This window comes from Piliocolobus tephrosceles, chromosome 13 (assembly GCF_002776525.5).
Source record: "Piliocolobus tephrosceles isolate RC106 chromosome 13, ASM277652v3, whole genome shotgun sequence".
Taxonomy (NCBI): Eukaryota; Metazoa; Chordata; class Mammalia; order Primates; family Cercopithecidae; genus Piliocolobus; species Piliocolobus tephrosceles.
The window spans coordinates 73,147,099-73,159,155 of NC_045446.1; the positions used below are offsets into that span (position 1 = coordinate 73,147,099).

A 12,057-nucleotide genomic window follows, 5' to 3' on the forward strand; every position below is an offset into this window, starting at 1 on the left:
TGACATTCACTTTATCCTACAGAAGAGTTCTGCTTTGACCTACTCCTTGAGAGCTGAAAGGAGGCCAAAGAGGGACTGGAAGTAGAAAATACAGAGCCATCTACTCTCTGTGACCATATTCCACACATCCAGTGTGTGCCCACACTACAACCCTGCCAGATGTCTCAATAGTAGTGATCCTTATTTCCTAGGATTCACTCACATCCTTGCCCACTGACTTCCCCATTAGAGCCTTTTAAACCCCCTGGGAATCTAAAGCCATATTATGACCCAGAGTTTAGATCTAATAGCGACAAAGCTTGGTAGGTTTGTGCTTGCTTCTTGGTTTTTTAAAAAAACATTTGTTTTAGTAATACAAACATAGGTGGTTAAACTGTACAGAAAAGTAAGAGAACGATGAACACAAAAGTCCGGATAACCATTATGTCTGGTGAGGAGAAAAGGGGGTATGATTTCAGGGCAGAGAGTGGACAAACAGCTTCTAGGATACAAATAATGTTCCATCTGATAAATTGGATGGCACATTCACAATTTCTTTCTTTTATTTTTTGAGACAGCATCTCACTATTTTGCCCAGGCTGGTCTTGAACTCCTGGCCTCAAGCAATCCTCCAACCTCAGCCACCTGAGTAGCTGGAATTGCGAACATGTGCCACTGCATCTGGCCACAATTTTAATGTTCATCTTTCAACTGAAAATATGTATTTAAAACATTCTTTCATACCCATTGTATATTTCACATTAATTATTTTTATGTAAGCAGTCCACCATAGCTAGAACACAGGGTTTGAAGAGTAGAGTAAAAGGAAAAAGACTGGAAAAGGAGTTTACTCTAAAGGCAAATAGGAACCTTAATCATGCTCTCTTGGAAGTAACATCAGGAAACATTTATACCCAATATCAATTAAAATGGTTGTCTCATAATCTATCTATCAAGAATGATAGGAAAAAAATCCATTTTTTCTAAGTTACCTAAATATGAAATACTCGACATCTTAAACATCTCACTGGGGAATATAATAATATGGTTTTGATGTATTTTTCCAGGGAGAGGAGTTTCAGCTTGCCCTAGGGAACACGTTTGCCTCAAATTCTTTTTTTTTTTTTGAGACAGAGTCTCACTCTGTCGCTCAGGCTGGGGTGCAATGGTGCGATCTTGGCTCACTACAACCTCTGCTTCCTGGGTTCAAGTGATTCTTCTGCTCAGCCTCCAGAGTAGCCAGGATTACAGGCACATGCCACCATACCCAGCTAATTTTTGTACTTTTAGCAGAGATAGGGTTTCACCATGTTGGTCAGGCTGGTCTCGAACTCCTGACCTCAGGTGATCTGCCCACCTTGGCTTCCCAAAGTGCTAGGATTAAAGGTGTGAGCCACTGAGCCTGGCCTGCCTTAAGTTCTTAAATGACACAAAGCTGGGAGGGATGCGGAACAAATGTTTTACATGACAGAATTAGAATATATCTTGGCAAGCTGGAGTGACAGGTCAAATCTAGGCCAATTTCTAATAACATCTCTCATTTGTTGAGAACACTCAATATGCCAAGAGCTTTACATAATTTATCTCATTTAATCCCTACAACCACACTGTGAAGTTGAGATCCAGGAAAGTAACTTGCCCAAGGTCATGCAGCAAGTTAATAGCAGAGTCATGATTTGAACCTAGGTTTGCAAGCTCAAGTTTCAATCTCAAGTGAGATTCCTTCAGCCACTAGATATTAACATTCAAAACTGAATCCTCTTCTAACACATTGGGAATTAAGAAAACAATAATAAATAAATAAAAATCTCAATCCTCTTTAATTCAGCCTGTCACCCTCAGAAAACTGCATCACCCAACCCCAACCCCCTTGGGCATATGAGGGTATCAAGTACCTCCAAAGAATGATCAGATCAAATGAAAAAACAAACAAAAACAAAAAAGAATAATCACATCAGGCCATTTTCATTAATGTAACACTTGGGGACCCCCAACAGCTGCCAGGAAACCTCCATCTGTCCTCAAGAGCAAGTCCATCCTCAAAAGCAAGCTGTAACAGGATTCTCTCTGCAACCCATTCCCAGCTCAGCCATGTCTGCCTCCCCATCTGTATTTAAGACTTTGCAAAACTCAAGCTCTGCAGTTATAAATGGAGGCCCCTTACCACAAAGGTTGCTCAGCAAGACCCCTCAGCCAGGCTATTCCCTACCTTCAATTTTCTCTCGTCCTCAGGGGCACTGTGATTTGATGGGTGTGTATAGCTGAGAGAACAGCACAACCGGCTCCAGTGCACAGTCATATCCAATGGAGCTATCCCGAAAGACAGCCAGAGAATTTTAATGAAAACCAGAAAACCCCTGACTGCTAAGTCCAATTGCAGTTCAGGCCTGCCAGCCCCTCCTGCTGCAGCTAAGAATCTCTGAGCCAGCTTTGCCCCAAAGAGCAGGGAAGAAAATCCATTTTGCATTCAGTAAATCCTTTCATAGCAGCCATTCCCAGGGTCATTTAGGTTAAAGGTGAGGCATATGATAACTGCAATGGGACCCAGGGACCCTGAGAGGCACAGGGTGTGGCAGCAGCAGATTTGAGCCAACAGATTATGAAACAGTAATTTAAAAAAAAACAAAAAGTCTTTCCTTCTGCCAAAGCTCTCTGCCCACAGCTGCATACAAGGCTAGTGAGGAATCTTAACAAGCTTAAAGGGGCCGTATTTCAGATACTCGAGAACCAAGGCAGGAGGAAATAAGTATTTTGAGCACTTACTATGTATCAGGTGCTCTGATCTCATTTCATCCTCACTGTGAGATGGGAACTGTAAACTGCATGTAACAGATAAGAACACTGACTCAGAGAGGTTCCATAACTTGTCCAAGGAACACAGTTAGCAAAAGGGGAAGCAAGACTGGAAAGTTCAATGTGGGTGAGGCTCATCAGAAGTATCAAACTTTTTGTTAGCAGAGAGCAGAAAAAAAGAAAAAGAAATACTAAACTCAAAATCCCGACCTGTCCTGACTAATAAAAAGAATGATCATTTACTGAACACTGGCTATGTGCCAGGCACTAAGCTAATATTTTTACATGCACTGTATCACCTAATCTTCACAGCAACTAGATAAGATATAGGTCGTTATTACCTCCATTTAGTAATGAGCAAACTATGGCTTAGACATTCAATAACTTGATCGAGGTCACTGCATCACCAGGATTGGAACCCAGGTCTAATTCCAGAGCGCTCACCTTAAAACACTCACCCTAACAGCCTGCAGAAGGGAGCCATCTAGATCATCATGCCAAGCACGCAAGTTGCAGGGAGATTTCTGTTCCCCTCCCCAGCAGGTAATGCACATTCCAGACTTGCCTTTCGATTCCTCCCAGCACTCTTCAGTGGAGGCACTGGGAAAGCTGATAGGTATGTTTCCACCTTCCCATGTACCACGGACTCAGCTGTCCCGACATGAGTGAAGGAGAAGGCCACCACCATGATCCAGAGACTCACATGAGTATAGAAGCAGACAGCTTCTTTCCCCAGGCCCTGCTCCGTAGGCCCATGCAACCTCAAGCAGCAACCTCTTCCTCAACAGCTCACAGGCCTGTTTTGTATTCTTAACAGGAGACCACATGCCTCCTTTTTGAGCAACTGTGATTTCCCAAGGGAGATGACTGTCTAGACACAGCCTCTATCTTGACAACGAGACTGGGCCACACGATGTTAGGTTTGATAATTTAGATTTTAGGGTCTGTGTTCAGCTCTCCAGTGAAGGCTCTGTGCTTGGCACCTCTGGGTAATCAGATTGAGTATCATTCAGTGCAACAGCTGACACCCTGGGTTAGAACTGTCTTCCCAGCCAGGCAAGTGTTACTTGAGGGAAGTCACAGGCATCTTATGGATCACATACACACAGGCACAACACACAAACAGTTCCATTAATGAGGCTGAAACTTGATAGAACTCTTCTATGCATGTTTAGAATTAAGTGCCAGGCTTTGACTGGTGGTTGACTGAATACCTAATATGGATCAGGTACCGTGGTGGGTACATTCACAGTCAATGTCTTAACTGACCTGCACTACATTCTATAAGGTAGATAGAATTGCTATTATTCAGATGAGGCAACTAAAGCCCAGAGAGATAGCATAATTTGCCCAAAATCACACAGGAAGTGGCAAAGCTCAGGTTCAAATTCTTTTTTTTTTTTTTTTGAGATGGAGTCTCACTCCATCTCCCAGGCTGGAGTGCAGTGGCGTAATCTCGGCTCACTGCAACCTCCACCTCCCAGGTTCACGCAATTCTCCTGCTTCAGCCTCCCCAGTAGCTGGGAATACAGGCAGGTGCCACCACACCCAGGTAATTTTTGTATTTTTAATGGAGACAAGGTTTTATTATGTTGGCCAGGCTGGTCTCGAACTGCTGACCTCAAGTTATCTGCCAGCCTCGGCCTCCCAAAGTGCTGGGATTACAGGGATGAGCCACCACTCCCAGCCTCAAATTCATTTTTAATGTGATTCCAGCACCCTTTCAGTCAATTATGAGGCCATTCATTTATTCCTCAGATAATTATTGAGCACCATCTATGAGCCAGCTACTGTGACACTTACAGAGGATACAACTGTTAACGTAGGTAGGTCCAGTCACCAAAGAACTAACGTTCTCGTGAGGATAGATGACAATGCAGATAGATAATTACAGAATGATGAGATGGGGCCTTAGAGGAGTGATGGGGTCAGGCGTCTCTGAGAAAGTGAGATGTGAGCTAAGACCTGAAAGATGAGAATAAGCCAGGCATTTGCAAAGCTAGGAAAAGAGCGCAGGCAATAGATAAAAGAAGTGCAAGGGTTGGCTACCGGAAAAGGTTTGGCGTGTCCAAGGAACATAAAGGAGAACAGGGACCAAAGCTGGGTGAGCAGCAGGGAAAAAAGAACGGTTGAGATGATACAGGGCCTTGTTGACTATGGAAAACACTTTGAATTTTTGTTCAAAGGGCAATGGGAGATGAAAGAAGAGTTTTAATCAGGGAAATAGTGTAATCTGATTTGCGCTTTAAAGAGATAATTCTGGTTGCTGTGTGGAGAAGTGAATGTAGGGAGTGGGCAAGACTCAGGAATAGGGGAGAGAGAACGGTGGCCTAGACCACGATAATGGTAGGGGAGGATTTTATATTTGGGAATGAGAAAGAAAATACTTGAGGTGATACTGTTTTTTAAAAAAAATAAAAATAAAAATTTTGAAATTTAATTACAATGTAAAAAAATAAAAAGACAAATGAATTTTTTGTTTTTTTTTTTTTTAGAGCAAGTCTTGCTCTGTTACCCAGGCTGGAGTACAGTGGTGTGATCTCGGCTCACTGCAACCTCTGCCTCCAGGGTTCAAGCAATTCTCCTGCCTCAGTCTCCCTAGTAGCTGGGATTACAGGCGCCCACCATCATGCTTGGCTAATTTTTGTATTTTTAGTAGAGACAGAGTTTCGCCATGTTGGCCAGGCTGGTCTCGAACTCTTGACCTTATGTAATCCACCCGCCTTGGCCTCCCAAAGTGCTGGGATTACAGGCGTGAGCCACTGCACCCAGCCGAATGAATTTTTTAAAAAAATAATGAAAATACTTGCTGACGAATGGCATGTGAATGGTGAAGGGAACAAACTCCTGGGTTTCTAGCTTGAACAACTGGGTAGAGGGTGGTACCACGTATTAACAGAGACTGGAGGAGAAGCAAAATGCTCGTGAGATAGCCAACTATATCACACTAAGAAGAAAAAACAAGTGGACCCCAGTTGTTTATTCAAGTGGAAGCTAGGAATTAAAGGCCTGAAGCTGCTACTCTGGTGAAGATAAAATGTTTGGGGGTTATGATAGAGAATAAAGTGCAAGAATCTGAAAGGCTGCCTTAGGAATCAGGGGTTCCACTTACTTCATGTGGCCATCACTGCCAAACTGGAACCAATGTGTGGAAGACAGACATAGGAAAGGAATTCAGTCTGACGTAAGAAAGGGCTGTCTCATGGTCAGAGTGAAATGAGCTGCCTTGGGAGTGGGAGAGGGTGACTTTTCTGTCATTGGAAGTGTTAAAGAAAAATACAGATGACCCCTTGTCTACAGGGTTAGAGAGAGAATTCAGTAATTGAATAGGGAAAATGCTACATAAAATCCTCCTAAACTCTAGAATTCTGTGGTTTAAAGATAAAATCTTAATTAATCTAACCTTCAGGACTGGAGTTTCTCCAACAGGGCAGAACTCCCTTGGTATGTCCTACCTCTCAGAAGGCAAATGAGAAAAACGTTAGCTAATTTTAGTCACTATAAAGTGACTCCTAGTTCATTTCTAAGTGTCAAACAAGATGTTGAAAGGCTTTTTGGTGTAGGTGAAAGGCATAAGCTATGGAATTGGATATCGCTTATCTGCAATTGATTAGCGCTGTGTCCTCTGGCAAATTATTTAAATCCTCTGAATCTCAGTTTATTTCTTTGAAATACGGGGAAAGCAATGCCTACCTCAAGATGTTTGCCGTGAGGACCGACGCCTCGTGCCTGATACATTCAATTAAGAATAATGAGGCTGCGTACAGTGGCTCACGCCTGTAATCCCAGCACTTTGGGAGGCTGAGGTGGGCAGATCACCTGAGGTTGGGAGATCGAGACCAGACTGGCCAATGTGGTGAAACCCCGTCTCTACTAAAAATAAAAAAATTAGCCGGGCATGGTGGCAGGCGCCTGTAATCCCAGCTACTTGAGAGGCTAAGACAGTAGAATCACTTGAACCTGGGAGGCAGAGATTGCAGTGAGCCAAGATCGCGCCACTGCATTCCAGCCTGGGCAAGAAGAGAGAAACTCCATTTCAAAAAAAAAAAATAAGAAGAAAAATAGCTAACATCTCTTACTACAGATCCATAACTATATGCTAGGCATGTACTATGTGCATTTTTAAAAATCCAATCCTTACAACAACCCAGAAAGTAGCCACTATTATTATTCCGTTATAAAAACCAGAAAATTGATTTCTAAAGGTAAAGTAACTTATCCAAGAGTCACATAATTAGTAATTGCCCAAATTAGGAAAAACCATATTCAACAAAGTTGAAACAAAAAGATAAAGAAAACCATATTTAGATAATTTGAAAAAAAGTTACCTACTGTCGAATTAACAAACAATTCAATTCACCAACTATTTAGTAAATATTTATTGAACATATAAATAAATAACTGAATGAATGAATGATTCCAATGAACATTTATTGAGTTCCTGCCAGGCACAACATCAAGAAACTAGGGTTACAGAAAATGTACATCAATTTAATTGAGAGTTTGCCATTAACACCACAATCTTCAAACTACAAATAAACTGCCAACTTAACAACACTTAGTCCATGATAAAAAGTCCTAAGAAATGCCATTCTCAGCTAAGCGCTCATGACTCACGACTGTAGTCCCAGCACATTGGGACGCCAAGGCAGGCAGATACCTTGAGCTCAGGAGTTCAAGACCAGCCTGGGCAACATAGCAAAACCCCATCTCTACAAAAAATACAAAAATTAGTCAGGTGTGGTGGTGTGTGTCTGTGGTCCAAGCACTTGGGAAGCTGAGGTGGGAGGATCACTTAAGCCTGGAATGTTGAGGCTTCAGTGAGCCGAGATCACGCCACTATACTCCAGCCTGGGGAAGTCAAAACTCTTAGGGGAGAGCTCCGAGCAGTAGGCAGAGAACCAAGAGCACACAACAATGGAACCTGAGGAAGGAGGCAGTCTCAAAGAAAAGATGAGTAAGACTTCCAAAGGAAGCAGAAATCCAAAAGAATAAAGGCTGAAAAAATGGCCGACTTAAAAAGTAGGAGTTTGTCAAAGGACTTCTCTGGAACTGTGGGGAAATAAACCAAGTTTCAAAGGGCAACTGGATGAATGGGTTAAACAGGAAGATGAGGCACTCTTTTAAGAATTTTAGCAATAAAAGGAGGGAAAGGGAAAGAAAAGTAAGTAGTCTGATGAGGAGAAGCAGCAAGACTGTTATTAAGAGTATAAGGTAAGGAGCAAGAGCCAAAAGAAAAGGAAAAGCTGAAGACAGACGATAGATGCAAAAGATGCAGGAAAGAAACAGATGACCAGACCCCAGCACGTCAAGAGGGGATAGCTACCCTTGGAAAAGAAGTCACCTTCTGCTCTAAGACAGAAGTGAAAGAAAAGAGATTTTGACAAATGGATATGGTGAAAAGTTACTCTGAATGAAGCTTGAATACAGTACAGAGAGTGATCAAATTGAATAACATTATTTTGAACTTAAAATAATATTGATTTTTTTGTGTTTTTTTTTTTTTTTTTTGAGACGGAGTCTCGCTCTGTCACCTAGGCTGGAGTGCTGTGGCCGGATCTCAGCTCACTGCAAGCTCCGCCTCCCGGGTTCACGCCATTCTCCTGGCTCAGCCTCCCGGGTAGCTGGGACTACAGGCGCCGCCACCTCGCCCGGCTAGTTTTTTATAGTTTTTAGTAGAGACGGGGTTTCACCGTGTTAGCCAGGATGGTCTCGATCTCCTGACCTCGTGATCCGCCCGTCTCGGCCTCCCAAAGTGCTGGGATTACAGGCTTGAGCCACCGCGCCCGGCATAATATTGATTTTTTTGAATCGCTCATAACTTGGTATCGAAAAGGACAATCACCATTTTGGATATAAGTTCTATACAGTTAAAAATCAGTATCCTTTGTTTCTGGACAGGAAGTAGGATTTATTGGTGGGCAGTAGGAGGGAGCAGCACAGTGGAAGCCCTCATGAAAGCAGGGCCTATCACTTGCCCAGAGGAATGTATTGGACCCCACAGCCATCTGGGATGAGCCACTTCTCATCCCAGAGCCACCATGTCTTCAAATTTATCTGCCCTGGCCAGGTGCAGTGACTCACGCCTTTATTCCCAGTACTTTGGGAGGCCGAGGTGGGCGAATGACTTGAGGCTAGGAGTTCGAGACCACCATGGCCAGCATGCTGAAACCCCGTCTCTACCAAAAAAATACAAAAATTAGCTGGGCATGGTGGCCGGTGCCTGTAGTCCCAGCTACTCGGGAGCCTGAGGCAGGAGGATTGCTTGAACCTGGGAGGTGGAGGTTGCAGTGAGCTGAGATCACACCACTGTACTCCAGCCTGGGAGACAGAGCAAAACTCTGTCTCAAAAAATAGAAAAAAAAAAAAAAAAATCATCTGCATCGAACTTCATAAAGCCCCACTTCTTTCAGATGTGGATCTTCTGGTGGCCAAGGAACTTGAACTTGGCCCTACAGTGGGCCTCTATCACATGCTCCTGGTTCTGTAGCCTGGAGTGCATAGACATGATGAACCCTGGCCAAGGCTCCTTGAGGCTTTCCAAAGGCACCTCCACTGTTTGGAGCCTACACTGGGGACAGTACAAGGTCAGAGACATAAACATACATCAGAAAGGCCTGTCTCCAAGGTCCCTTAGAGCAACCCATACAAGAAACAGGCTGCATACACTACCAAGGAAGCTGCTGTTTGCAGCTATTGCACACCAGGCCCCAAGGAGGAAAGGAACTCAGTAGGCTTAATTGGCTGCAGAAAAATCAGTCTTACAGAGATGTTGGTTATGTTCTGTTTCTTAATCTGGGTACTGGTTACCCTAATGTGTTCAGTTTGTGAACTTCATTAAGCTTAAAAAAAAAAAAAAAAAAAAGTTTATCAACTCTTTAACTTTAAAACTTTTTAAAAAAATTTTTAACCTAGGCAGGGTGAGGTGGCTCATGGCTATAATCCCAGCACTTTAGGAGGCTGAGCTGGGTAGCTTTCACTTGAGGCCAGGAGTGTGAGACCAGCGTGGCCAACATGGTGAAACCCTGTCTCTAGTAAAAATACAAAAATTAGCCAGGTGTGGTGGCACACGCCTGTAATCCCAGCTACTCAGGAGGCTGAGGCAGGAGAATCGCTTGAACCGGGGAGGCAGAGGTGCAGGGAGCACTGCACTCCAGCCTGGGCAAGAGAGTAAGGCTCTGTCTCAAAAAAAGAAAAAAATTTTCTTGGTATTTTTAGTAGAGACAGAGTTTTTAACTTAGAATCACCACTCCTCTCCTATTTGTTCAGTTTTTAAAAGAGTAACTCAGGAAAATTATATATTCCTTCAGACAGGGAACATTCCTTACCATTCTTTTAGATCCCCATAGCACTAAATCAGACTAGATATACAATAGGTATCTAACAAATATACGTTGATGTGATTGGAAGAAGGCTAACACCAAATGTCCACACTTAAAACAAATCTAGGCCAGGTGCAGTGGCTCATGCCTATAATCCTAGCACTTTGGGAGGCCAAGGTGGGTAGATTGCCTGAGCTAAGGAGTTCAAGACCATCCTGGGCAACACGGTGAAACACCGTCTCTACAAAAAAAAAAAATACAAAAAATTAGCCGGGCATGGCAGTGCATACCTGTAGTCCCAACTACTTGGGAGGCTGAGGCAGGAGAATTGCTTGAACCTGGGAGGCGGAGGTTGCAGTGAGCCAAGATTGCACCACTGCACTCCAGCCTGGGCGATAGAGTAAGACTCCATCTCCAAAAAACAAAAACAAAAACAAAAACCAAAAACAAAAAAACCCACAAATCTTTCTCTAGGAAATGGCACCTTCATGACTGCAAAATCTGGCAGCTCCCTAATTTTAGCCAGTGATTCCACTTAGCATCACTAATGATCTGGACAAACTAACATTATGTGCCTCCTTTTGTGATGAAATGGGAAACATACAACCTCAGCTTTAGAATTCTTGCCCAAAATATTTAACCTGTATATAATCATGCAGAAATAATTATACAAATTCAGATCATGAGATATTGTTAAGAAAACAGACCTGGAATCTTAAAAATATCATAAAACACAAATAAGGGGGGAGACTCCTATAGATTTAAAGAGACTAAAGAGGCATAACAACTACATTTAATGTGTAACCTTGTTTGGATCCTGGATTAAAAACAAACCAACAGTTATAATAATTAACATAACATTAACATTATTATTAACGGTATTTGGACAATAGGGGTATGACAGATTACAAAAATGGCTGTGATTGTTCATGCCCCTGTATCCATGCCCTTGAGCAATATGACTTTGCAGTTATTCCCATCAAGAAGAGCGTGTGACTTGCTTTGACCAAAAGATTGTGGAAGTGATGCTGTGCCAATTCCAAGCCTAGGCCTTAAAACGTTTTGCACTCTTCCACTCTGTTAAAGCCCGCCCATAAGCATGGAAACAAGCCTGTTCTAGATTGCTGGAGGATGAGAGACCCCTCTGGAGCACAGAAAAGCCATCCAAACTGAGGCCCACTTAGACCAGCCAGCTCCTAGTCAGTCCAGCAGCTGACTCCAGAGGTATAAAAGAGCCCAGATGATCAGCTGAGCCTAATCCACATTAGAAGAACCACCTAACTGGCCCATGGAATTATGAGCACTAATAAACTGTGGTTGTTTTAAGCCACTAAGTTTTGACATGATTTGTTTATCAGCTAGCGGATCAAAGGCAAAATTTAAATATGGACTCTATATTAGATGACATTATGGAATAACTGTTAAATTTCTAAGGCACGATAATGGTATTGTGGCTATGAAGAAGAATATCCCCCTTACACTTAGGAGAATACTGATATATTTAGAGATAAAGGATCATGATATCTGCCCTACCCCCTAGTGTAAATATGCATTTCTAAAGAAAGATAAATCAAATGTGGCAAAATGTTAGCAATTAGTAAACCTAAGTAAAGGGTTTTTTGGTTGTCCTTTGTACTAATACGTTTTAGATTTTTCAAAATAAAAAATTAGATAGAAAAAAACCATACACCCCTATTTACCCTGTAACACAACAATCTATCATGCAGTGAACAGATTATTTCCATCCCCCATCCCCTGCCCCTTTTTACTGGAGGCGGCACTACTACTGCTGATGGGGGAGGGGAGCAGATATAAAGTGCAGTAAACCAGGGTTATATTATGATATAGTTAAATGAAAGATTCATTAGGAAACTAAGAAATGTTTAAAGGGAGGTGTGTTAACAGCAAGTAGCCACTGAGGTTTTCTTCCTGATATAATCAGAAAAAAAAATTGTGTAGGGTT

At 42.6% G+C, this 12,057-nt stretch overlaps 1 protein-coding gene and 1 non-coding gene across 3 annotated transcripts in view; both read right to left on the reverse strand.

Annotated features, from left to right (window-relative positions):
- The window catches only part of RAB30 (RAB30, member RAS oncogene family), a 93,103-nt gene that overhangs the window by 59,358 nt on the left and 21,688 nt on the right, over nt 1-12,057 (reverse strand). The window lies entirely within an intron of this gene.
- On the reverse strand, nt 9,388-9,522 carry LOC111541002. The gene has a single exon (XR_002731135.1). It is a non-coding gene; the product is annotated as a small nucleolar RNA SNORA70 (small nucleolar RNA).